This window comes from Pelodiscus sinensis, chromosome 26 (assembly GCF_052426305.1).
Source record: "Pelodiscus sinensis isolate ZL-2025 chromosome 26, ASM5242630v1, whole genome shotgun sequence".
Taxonomy (NCBI): Eukaryota; Metazoa; Chordata; order Testudines; family Trionychidae; genus Pelodiscus; species Pelodiscus sinensis.
This window is the reverse complement of record NC_143077.1, coordinates 13,811,959-13,823,067: the sequence shown is the minus strand read 5'-3', so window position 1 is coordinate 13,823,067 and position 11,109 is coordinate 13,811,959. Positions and strand designations below refer to the sequence as shown.

Sequence of the window (11,109 nt, the reverse complement as noted above, 5' to 3'; positions counted from 1 at the left end):
CCAAAAGGTAGTAAAAAGAGCTCAGATCACATTACTCATGGTTCAAGTCAATGCTTCTAAAACTCATCCCTCAGAACATTAGATTTAAAAAAAAATCAGATAAGCAAAGCCTTGATGATCAAATGACAAGACACACTAGGTCAATTTTCTGGTAGATTTCACCTTGGACAATGTTACTTAGGTACCTATACAAAATATCCAGTTTATATTTCTGTCTATCCTAGCAGCTTGCCTATCTATATCTTAGAATCTATCTTTAGCCTTGAGTATAAGATGGGTATCTTACTAGAATTTTAGTTTGACTGCGTCCAGCTTTTGCTCACTTCAACTTCATTTATTTTGCCCTCCTTATATTGGGACTACATTTTTCTCTTTTTGTCACCATCATGAAAAATCCCTACTTTTTCTTACCCACACCACTAAAATTTCATGCTATTGAAATGTATTTTAAAGCTCTAGTATACCCAAGTTTCATGTCATAACTACTGTCACTTATGAGGCGGATGGAAATTAGTTTCCATGGCTTATACAATGTTTCGATGTTCCAATCCTCACCCAAACCAATTTCATTCAAGTCACATAATGCCATAAGTATTCATAAAAGAAAAGGTGAGTGATGTGATATCTTTTATTGGACCAACTTCTCCTGGTGAGAGATGAGCGTTTGAGCAATGCAGAGCTCTTCTTCAGTACACATAGCATTTTACAGAGAAATAAAAATGTAGGTCTAATAGCATTAGCAAAATATTTCCATTAAGCATTTCATTTTTGTTTTGGATCTGATAACCTGTAAAAAGCTCACCCTGGGGCAATGTGATGGCTAGGAACTCTATTATGAAAGTTGTCAAGCAAGGCTGCTTCATAAACCCAACAATCATATCTGCTGGAATTTTTATCAAGAAGTTTGGCTTGAAGGAAGCCTTCAATTGGTCAAACAACAAATGGTCTGTTAGCACTTTATAGACTAATGAAACATGTAGATGGTATCACGAACTTTCATGGGCACAACCCACTTCAGATGACTGGAGTTATGAGTTGGGGGATATGAAAACTCGAAATAAATAGATCTTTATGGCTGACCTTGAACAACGTTTCCTCAGCTCTCGCCCCTAACACCTCTCTTTTACTTAACGCTACATTGATGACATCTTCATCATATGGACCCACGGAAAAGAGACTCTTGAAGGATTCCACAAGGATTTCTACAACTTCCACCCTACTATCAACCTCAGCCTGGACCAGTCCACAAGGGAAATCCACTTCCTGAACACTACAGTAGAGTTAAATAATGGACAAATTTCCACCACCCTATACTGGAAACCTACTGACTGCTACACTTACCTTCATGCTTCCAGCTTCCATCCCAGACACATATTTCAGTTGATTGTATACAGCCAAGCCCTACGATACAACCGGATTTGCTCCGACCCCACAGACAGAGACAATCACCTACAGGATCTTTACAGAGCATTCCTAAAACTGAAATACCCACCTGGGGAAGTGAAAAAACAAATTGACAGAGCCCAAAAAGTACCCAGACATGAACTACTTCAAGACAGACCCAAAAGAGAAAACAGAACTCCTCTAGTTGTTACCTACAGTCCACAACTCAGATCCCTCCAACGCAATACACACAATCTACAACCCATCTTGGAAAATGATCCCTCACTCTCAGAGGCCTTCGGAGAAAAACGTATTCTTGCTTACAGACAACCCCCAACCTGAAACATATTCTTTCTGATAACCATGCCACACAACCACATCATAAGCCTCCAGGAACCCAGCCCTGCAACCAAAAAAGATGCCAACTCTGCCCATGTATCTACACTGGTGAATTCATCACTGGAGCAAACAACATAAACCACAAAATCAAAGGGTCATTTGACTACATCCAGTAATTTGAGCTATGCCATCAAATGCCAGCAGTATATATATATATATTGGACAAACTGGATGGTCTCTGCGGGAAAGAATCAATGGACACAGATCGGATATACGTAAAGCGAATATATTGAAGCCTGTTGGTGAGTATTTCAGCTTGCCTAATCACAGTCTGACAGACCTGCAAGTAGCTGTCTCATCACAAACCAGCTCTACAAGCCAAATACACAGAGAAGCCCTGGAATCCCAGTTCATCCACAAATTCAATTCACATGCTAATGGACTCAATCCTTATATGGGCTGGTGGGGACACTACCTACTTAACTACTGAAGGCCCTAACAGCTCCCTGAGTGGTAGATTCCTGTTTTAGGAATCTATCTACTTTGATTTTTATCTGCTTAGGTTTAATTATCCATTCACCAGATACTTAATGATGCTCTGTCTCCCATCCCCCTCCCTTTTTTCTTTCTCTCCCCCTCTCCTATTTATTTCGAGTTTTCTTATCCCCAACTCATAACTCTGGTCATCTGAAGAAGTGGGCTGTGCCCACAAAAGCTCATGATACCATCTACATGTTTCAGTCTATAAAGTGCTACCAGACCATTTGGTGTTTTTTCTGTAACAGACTAACTTGGCTACCCCCTGAAGCTCCAATTGGTCCAGTTAGTCCTGAAGAACAGTTGATATCACTGGAGATTAGAGGGTTAATTCCCCAGACACCCAAGGAGAATCTGAGTGCATCCAGCAATTTGTATGAAATATGAGAAGTCATCAGATGTTCCTGAGTTTCACTCTGAGTGAATGGAACTTTTAGCCAGTGATGTCACTGAAGGACAGATCAAGATCCAAGCACCACCTTTTAAAAGCAATTCCACTATTAGTCATACAACTGAACCCCTCAGACAGTGTCTATAACATTCTCTATGAAGCAATATTACAGGCTTCCCTTAACACAATACATGTAGGACCTTCGATCTGAACTTCCCATCCACTTCCTACAATACAGGACGATCTGAATTAGAGAGCCCAACAGCCGATTGCAACATTTGTGTTTCTTTTCAGTAGAGATTTTAGGAATTCCGTAATCGTGTAGCTGTCAAATTTTGTCAGTTACATGATTAACTGATAAGCAGCTCTGCATTAAAGGAGCTTGCGGGCAGGCATGCTGGCTTAAGTTCAAACCAGGTCCTAGCAGCTACCCCTGCTGCAGCTCTGTATTTAAAGGAGCTTGATAGCCAGTGGGCAGGCACGCAGAGCTGGCGTGAGCTGGGACTGAGCCAGCTTGCCTGCAAGCCCGTTCCCAAAACCCCTTAAATGCAGGGCCCCAGGGGGAAGTGTTTCTAAGTAGCCAGTAGCATTAACTGAAAAGCATCTGCTTACAGGTTAATCATTTAAGGCTGTGTCTAGACTACACTTCTCTGTGGGCAGAGAGATGTAGATTAGGCAAGTCGAAATTGCTAATGAAGCAGGGATTTAAATATCCCACGCTTCATTAGCATAAACATGGCCACCACTTTTTTCAAAACGGAGCTTTTTCAAAAAAACCCAGCAGTCTAGAAGCAGATCTATCGAAAATAAACCCTTTTTCGACAGATCCTCCTGCATTCCTCAAAAAATGAGGTTTACAGGAGCTGTTGAAAAAGGGTTTATTTTCGACAGATCTGCATCTAGATTGCCATTTTTTTCCGAAAAAGCTCCATTTCAAAAAAAGCGGTGGCCAGGTTTATGCTAATGGGATATTTAAATCCTTGCTTCATTAGCAATTTCAACGTGCTTGTTTGCATCCCACTGTCAACAGAGGGATGCAGTCTAGACGTAGCCTAACTGGCTACACTGTTACATCCCAATTTTCCATTTAACATCAATGACTTTTTTCCTGTCAACAAAAAAAATGGCTGTAGGTGACAAAAAAGTGAAAGCGTACACACTGCAATGCGACTGTTGTTGGGGAAAACACCCACCTGGAGAGACTTTTTCTTTTCCTCTCCCTTTGTTGTCCACATAGAGCCAGTGTAGACACTGTTGTTTATTTTGTCCACAGAACCAATTTCTGCCGGTATCCCACTGGCTCTGCTCAGTATTTTGAGCTCTACTGCCTTGCAGGTATGTGCCTTTCCCCTTTCAAAGCTCCAACAAGTATCCGACAGCAGAACATACTGCTGTTTGGGGAACAAAGAGCAAAGCATTGGACAGCTCCTGTTCTGGCGTGCACTAGGAACAGAGCAGCAGAACCTTGTGGCGGGGACGGGGGACGACTGCTGTGCTGTTTTGAGATTCTTCAGCTCAGAGAGCTCACAGAACTACTCATGATGCCACTCTCTGGCAATTGAGATTGCGGGAGAACTCAGAGGAACTCTTGAGATGTGCAGGGCTTAGTTCTGCCTTCCTACAACGTGGCCCACTGGGATACATACTGTGACTGCGCAGTTGCGGTTCCCCCAATCCTGCATCCCCGTAGCAGCCAGAACAGTCTCCACCAGCCAGCAGGAGAGAGGGGTTTATTAATTTTCCAGAATACAGCACAGCATAGATGTGATGTGGCAATAGGAGGGGCGCTAGGATGCCCCAGACCCCTTAAGGCTGGGTGCCTGAGGCCAAAGTCTCCAAGCCCCCTACCTAGGCTGTCTCCATCATGTTTCCAGCCCCAGACTAACTCTTCCTCCCCCCACATACTTCCTTTGTTCCAACCTCCTTTCCTCCCCCCAGTCAGAATCCATCAGTAGTGTCTAGCCCCCGGCTGGGCTGTGCTCACAAACAGGGCCAGTAGGGGACAGCCCAAGCCTAGCAACCAGCAAGATGCCCCACTACATCACACATACCTACACTGCATTGCACATGTTGTCAAGCAGACATGATTTGTTGACAGAGGGAGCAAATGTGAACACCCGCTGGCAATTTTTGTTTTGATGACTTTTGGTTGACGACTCTTCCCCTACATATTGTGTTTGGGTCTGAAATATTTTTACCATAGTTTCAATTATTCTGCCTGGTACTGAAATTAGGCTTCCTGATCTGTAATTAACAACATCGCCTCCAGAGCTCTTTCAAAATAAGCTTCACATTTGCTACTCTCCAGTGATGTGGTACAAAGGTTGATTTTAGTGGTTACCTACCAGTTAACAGTTCTGCAGCTGCATATTGGAATTACTGCAGAACTCCTTGGGTGGATGGCATGTGGTCCTGATGACTTATTACCATCTTATTACCCCTCAAATTTAGGACAGGTCCTCAGATATTACTTAAAAAGGAATGGCTGAGGTGCAGGGATTTCCTTTGTATCTTCTGCCAGGGAAAACAAAATTGTTGAATTTCTCTGCAATGGTCTTCTAAGTACTCCTGTAGTGCTTCAGTCTTCCTGCCTCTAATGGATATGTTCACCATTTTCACTAAATGCTAAGCAGTTTCCATACTCATTAAAATATTCACATATGCAAAAACAAATCTCAATACCACACTAAAAGTTTTGCAATTAACAGTAAAAACTGCAGATAGTCCTGTTGAAAAATTTCCGCAAAAATGGTCTTACATTAGTCCTAGGATACTGAAACAAAATGGACAAGGATTTCTTAGACAACTTCTCTTTGTAAGCATTCAACCTATACTGACAAACAAAAAAGACCTCTGTATTGCTCATAAGTTTGTCACCCATGGAATTTAGGCCCAGAAAAGGCTACCTTGTCCCAAAAATAAATCATTTAAGTACCAGTATTTCACAGCACCACTTAAATGTCATATAAGCTTTCAAGTGATAGAGGATGTGAGTGAGTACATTAAACTGCACAGATGTGCTCATTTTGCCCAAGGCATGAATTAAAAGCTAGGCTGTAATCAGTGGTTTAACACACACCTTGTGTAAACACTAGGGGTCAGTAAACTACGGCTTGCAAGGGAACCTAATATGGCTCTTTTGGCAGCTGCTGGGAATTCCCTGTAGGAGGAGGCACACACAGAATTATAATCCCACCCACCTCCTCATGCAGCAGCACTCACTTTCCTTGCACTTGCTCTAGCCCTGCACATGGGGCAGCTGCCCATACCATGGCCCCGCTCCGGAAGCAGCCATACAGCCCCAACCCCTACTCTCCGGGACATACGGGGGGGGGGGGGGGAATGCAAACCTAGCAGCTCCCACCCATTCCATGACATGCTGGGGGGCCGTAAATTGTGGTTTGGCAGCCTCATCTCCAAGACGCTGAAAGGCACAGCACCCCTCCCCCAATTCCAGGAGACAAGGGGGCCCCCAACCAGAAACCACAGCCCAATATCCCCCCCCCAACCTCAGGACATACCAGAGGGGCTGGACAGTGCCATCTACCTCCAACTCCCTGATTGCAGTAGGGTCCAGAAACTGTACACCCCATACCCCCACAGAGCATCACCATCTTCACTGCCATGGGCAGCCCTTGTAAACCCAACCCCAGATCCAACCTTCCACCCTGCAGCCCCCAACACTGCCATGAGCCACCCAACCAATGTCCAGACTCCTGCAGCCTGCATCCTCTGCCTTGAGTTCTCCCCCCCACCCCCATATGCCTTCATTCTTATACAGCGCTTTAGTTTGAAAAGACTGCCTACCTGATAGAGCATAAAATGTTGATTTGAAACTAAATAGAAAAAGCCTTTATGCCAGATTTGGTCCATAATTTTTGGCTAACTAAAGAGTACAGTATAATTAAACATGTATTTGAAGCCATTTTATAGCTTAATATTGAGATGTAATACCTTAGCATGTTAGAAAATGGTGATTATATTGCAGTGGAATGGGAACCAATTATTTGAACAAAACACAAAAAGCACATTAATTTAATGTTTATTAAGCAAAACAGACCCTTAATATAGTACATGACCTGTTATAGCATATTTATAAAGCTTGACCTCAGAAGTAATATTTCTCCTTCCCTCAAGTTCAATAATTTACAAGATCACCTTCCATGAAGAATGGGACAAGATCCTTTTTGACGGTCATGGAACACTGAAAACCTGTTACCACCTGCCAGGAGATTCCACTGTTGTAGTCTGGAGCCCAACAGCTCTGCCTTACTCTTGTGTAGTTCTAAATCCCTCACAAGGTCATTCAGTTCACCTTGTGTTATGAGGTGTGGTTCAGAGGAGGATGGGAGAAAATGTGGGTCTTGTGACATTGATGGTCCAGGACCAGAAGTTTCATCCTCTTCCTCTTCTAACTCAAGTGAGAATGATTCTGGTGCATCAGGAACCGGCAGTCCTTCTCCGTGGGGTACTGGGCGTATAGCTGATGGAATGTTTGGATAATGCACAGTCCACTTTTTCTTCTTTGACACACCTTTCCCAACTGGAGGCACCATGCAGAAGTAACAATTGCTGGTATGATCTGTTGGCTCTCTCCAAATCATTGGAACTGCAAAAGGCATAGATTTCCTTTTCCTGTTCAACCACTAGCGAAGGTTTGTTGCACAAGTGTTGCAGCATATGTGTGGGGCCCACCTCTTGTCCTGATCTCCAATTTTGCAGCCAAAATAAAGGCGATACGCTTTCTTAACTATAGTGGTTATACTGCGCTTTTGTGATACAAAAGTCACTTCACCACAAACATAGCAGAAGTTATCTGCACTGTTCACACAAGCAGGAGGCATCTCTGCTCACTTTGGCTAAACAGAAATATGTCCCTTTGCAAAATCAAGCACCGACATATAAGAGAGCATGACATTATATGATTTCTAGAGCTGATATAGGGCAATTTGTTCAGTAGAGTGATGTAAGCTTCGTTATGATTGCATCATCCACGACTTTTAGGAATAACATGATGCAATTCATATCATGTATGATGCAATACCAGCTACAGATTGCATCATTCATTGTTTTGCCTAAAAGCAAGTACTGTCCAAACCCAGTCAGATTTATTCATAGATCCAGTCAAAGATGTCTTTTAGTCATTTCTGGTTTAAATTGAGATCCCTTCCCCTTATAATTCACTTATCCTCTGCCATTGGCAAGTCAAAGGTCGTATATACTGACCCAATAGCATATCTTAAAAACTAGAGCCAATCAACAATTTTAAGCATCATTTTCGTTCTCAGTGACCCAGAATTAGTAAAGTTTGACTACATTTATTTCAGAAGCATTTTGGCTGTAGAGCAGTGTTTATCCAGCTACTTCTTCATTTTACCTGGAAAAAATAAAACCAAGTGTCAGAGGTTTGTTTTAATGGGATTTTTCAAGGTACTTTAGTCAAGAGTCCTGGATTCCATTCCCACTTTTGGCAGACTTCATCTGTAACTAAGGCCACCTTGCTATGCCTTAAGTTTCCCCTTCCAATAGTATCAGGCTAATCTATTTTTCAGAGATTGTAGCAAGGCTTAATTTAAAAATCCATGTTGGAAGTGCAAATGATTTCCAAAAAGGCAAGGCCATATTGTATGGATTTCATTCCCTAGTTTCAATACAAAGTAGAATATGCAGATGGCCTCATGCCCCCGCCCACTATTTCATGGGCTTTAAGATTTTCTGTGCCTCAGAACGTGTGTCTTCCACCATTCTCTACAGAACCAGCCAGCTCTAGTTTCCCAAACTTCCAGTAGAGAATAGTCCCAAAAGTTTGACAGGTTCTTTGTCATAATTTACTATGAGTAAAATGCAATCTGCATCGGAGGATCACTCCCCCACAACACAAATGCCCTAGAAGCAGTTTACTTAAGTGTGTCCGAACACTCATATCCATAACCTTGGTACTAAAGAAGCTACCTGACTGATTAAATGTTTCCTGCATGGTTTATCTCCTCAGTCACAGTCCGAAGACTCAGAGAAGCAGTAGGAATATGCAGGCTGCAGACCAGAGGCCCGGCTTGTTCTCCAACGGCGTGGAAAGGGACTATACGTCATGGAGCCCGAAGGCCTCTACGCTCCCATATGCCACATGGACAGAGCCAAGAGAGAGCAACTTCTCTGGATATCCACGTTGGATTGAAATGCCAATGTACTCTACTCCCATTTACAACTTAACCATCCACCCAATTAGCCTTGCATGCACTAAAACTTGACCTTTATCAAAATGATTTTGTAATGATCAAAAAAAAATCTGTCCCTTAGTAAAAAGGAAACAGAACCACACCACCATAGATTCTAAATTTCAATTATTAGATTAGACTACACGATAAGAACACTGTTGTGGACACTAAGACTTAAAATATAACAACATTCCAGGCTCCCAAAAGCCTCATCCTGTAGCCAGACAAGACTACAGATCTATTCTGAGAAAGGATCACCACCTATGCTTTCTGACAGGGTAGTTAGTTCATGTTTAGTTACAATGTGGAGCTTTGCTCTCCTTGCCAAGAAGTTCTACACTTCCAGGATTGGATGTTGTTTTGGGTGAACTGGGCTACACTGCAGAGCTAGCCCAAGCGTGCAAGAAAACAGCATCAGTGAGCGAAAGGATAAGTTTATCAACTCACTGAACGTATAAATGATGCAGGTACTCACCTTATGGGCAGGAGTGCAATGCTGCTGCTGCTGGCAAACCTGCAGACAGGACAAGCAAAGAGCAGTTAGAAGAGGGGATCCCTGCGTCCTCTCCCCAATGGCGTTTGCCAGCAAAGCCCCAAGGAGCTCCGCTAGGCCGTGTCTCCTGCATGGTTTATCTCCTCAGTCAGGGTCCGAGGACTCAGAGAAGCAGTAGGAATATGCAGGCTGCAGACCAGGGGCCCGGCTTGTTCTCCAACGGCGTGGAAGGGGACTGTACGTCACGGAGCCCGCAGGCCTCGACGCTCCCATACGCCACATGGGCAGAGCCAGGAGAGAGCAACTTCTCCGGGTGCCCCCGTCGGGTGCGGCTGCAGCGGGGACCCCGGGCTGGCTGCTCAGGGGCGGGGCAGCCCCCCCCGCGTGCAGAGAGCGGTGACCCTGCCCCCCCCACGCGGGGGACTCGCGCCCCCCCCGCCCGCGTGCAGAGAACGGTGACCCTGCCCCCCCCACGCGGGGGACTCGCGGCCCCCCCCCGCCCGCGTGCAGAGAGCGGTGACCCTGCCCCCCCCCACGCGGGGAACTCGCGGCCCCCCCCCGAGGGGGGAGTGGACTGCGCCGCGCTGGAGGCCCAGGCAGCGATTTCGCCTGCCCCACCGGGGTAAACGGGGGGGGTCAGACCCAGCCTCCAATCCCCCCCATCAGCGAAAGCGAACGTGTGTGCAAGGCCCCCGCCCCCACCCCCCACCGAGCCACCATCAGCTTCTCCCCCCAAGGCACCCGCCTCTTACTAACGCCGCCACCGACCCCCGCACTCACCTTCCCCAGCGGGAAAAGACCGAAAATGGCGGCGCCACGAGAATTTATAGCGCCCAGGGCACGACGGGAAGCCCCGGGCCAAGGCGCATGCGCGGTCCGGACAGGGCGGGAGGAGTTAGTGGTACTTCGCACCGGGTTGGCACAGGCGCAGTAGGGACACGCTTGAGCGACAGTTCCAGCGCGTGCGCAATACAGGGCCGGGGGGGAGGGGAGGAGGACGGCTCCTTGAAGCGCATGCGTAAAATGGATGTCGGAGGGGAATAGGGTTTGTTCTTTGGTAGGGAGGCGTCTCCCTGCCCAGGACGGGCAGCGCCCCCTGCCGGAGCGCCGTGTCACTGCCTGAAGCAGGGGAGTGTCTCCTCTCGCAGGTAGAGGGCGGGGCTGGCAGACACACCCAAAGGGGGCGTCACCCTCCCAGCCGCGTGGACAAAGGGTGTCTCCATACACTAGTCTGAGTGAGGCTCCCTACTCTTGCCGGTGGCTGCATTAACACTAACTCCTAAAATACTTTAACTCTGGGGGAAAAAACCAACAACTCTGAACATACAGGCATCCAGTCCAACTCCTTGCAATTCATTTAGGTAGGGTTTTTGTTGCATGGACTCAGCACTACAACTAATGCTATGAAGAGTGATGGGGTGTTGCCAGGCTTGGGGTACTGTTTTCATTGACTAACGGGAAAATCGCAGCGGGGTAGCTGTGGTAGCCTGCAAGTGTGCACGTACACAGCACCCTAAACTCGAAATGATACGCAATGTGCCCTATGTAAATTTTGAAACTAATTTCAAAATAGCTTATTTTGAAATTTGGGGTTGTCTACACAGCACCAATTTTCAAAATAACATGCTATGAGTGCAGTGAGGTTTACCGCAATGGCGAAATAGCATGCTTGTTAATTTAAAAAAGATTTTTAAATGATGGGCGGCTTCTGTAGATGCAGGGTAGCCATGCAGTGTAGACATACCCTAACT

General features: G+C 45.6%; 1 long non-coding RNA gene and 2 other non-coding genes across 3 annotated transcripts; all 3 read right to left on the bottom strand.

Moving 5' to 3' along the window:
- Window positions 1-6,676: 6,676 nt before the first annotated feature.
- Window positions 6,677-10,635, bottom strand: LOC106731872 (uncharacterized). The gene is made up of 2 exons (XR_001368111.4): window positions 9,341-10,635; window positions 6,677-8,027 (listed from the first exon to the last, which is right to left on the bottom strand). It is a non-coding gene; the product is annotated as an uncharacterized LOC106731872 (long non-coding RNA).
- Window positions 8,613-8,820, bottom strand: LOC112545462 (small nucleolar RNA SNORA73 family). The gene has a single exon (XR_003088925.2). It is a non-coding gene; the product is annotated as a small nucleolar RNA SNORA73 family (small nucleolar RNA).
- Window positions 9,477-9,684, bottom strand: LOC112545463 (small nucleolar RNA SNORA73 family). Its single transcript, XR_003088926.2, has one exon. It is a non-coding gene; the product is annotated as a small nucleolar RNA SNORA73 family (small nucleolar RNA).
- Window positions 10,636-11,109: the final 474 nt, after the last annotated feature.